Below are 279 nucleotides of genomic sequence, written 5' to 3'. Positions count from 1 at the left end.
GGTGCCCCTTTCTGGCGTTAAACGCCCAGAATGGTGCCAGACTGGGCGTTAAACGCCCAACAGCTAGCCTCACTGGCGTTTGAACGCCAGTGGGTTCTTCCTCCAGGGTGTGCTATTTTTCCTTCTGTTTTTCATTCTGTTTTTGCTTTTTTCATTGATTTTGTGACTTCTTATGATCATCAACCTACAAAAAATATAAAATAACAAAAGAAAATAGTTAATCATAAAACATTGGGTTACCTCCCAACAAGCGCTTCTTTAATGTCATTAGCTTGACAA

The sequence above is a fragment of the Arachis duranensis genome, chromosome 7 (genome assembly GCF_000817695.3).
Source record: "Arachis duranensis cultivar V14167 chromosome 7, aradu.V14167.gnm2.J7QH, whole genome shotgun sequence".
Lineage (NCBI taxonomy): Eukaryota > Viridiplantae > Streptophyta > Magnoliopsida > Fabales > Fabaceae > Arachis > Arachis duranensis.
The sequence above is the reverse complement of the archived record's forward strand: the minus strand, read 5'-3'. Positions refer to the sequence as shown.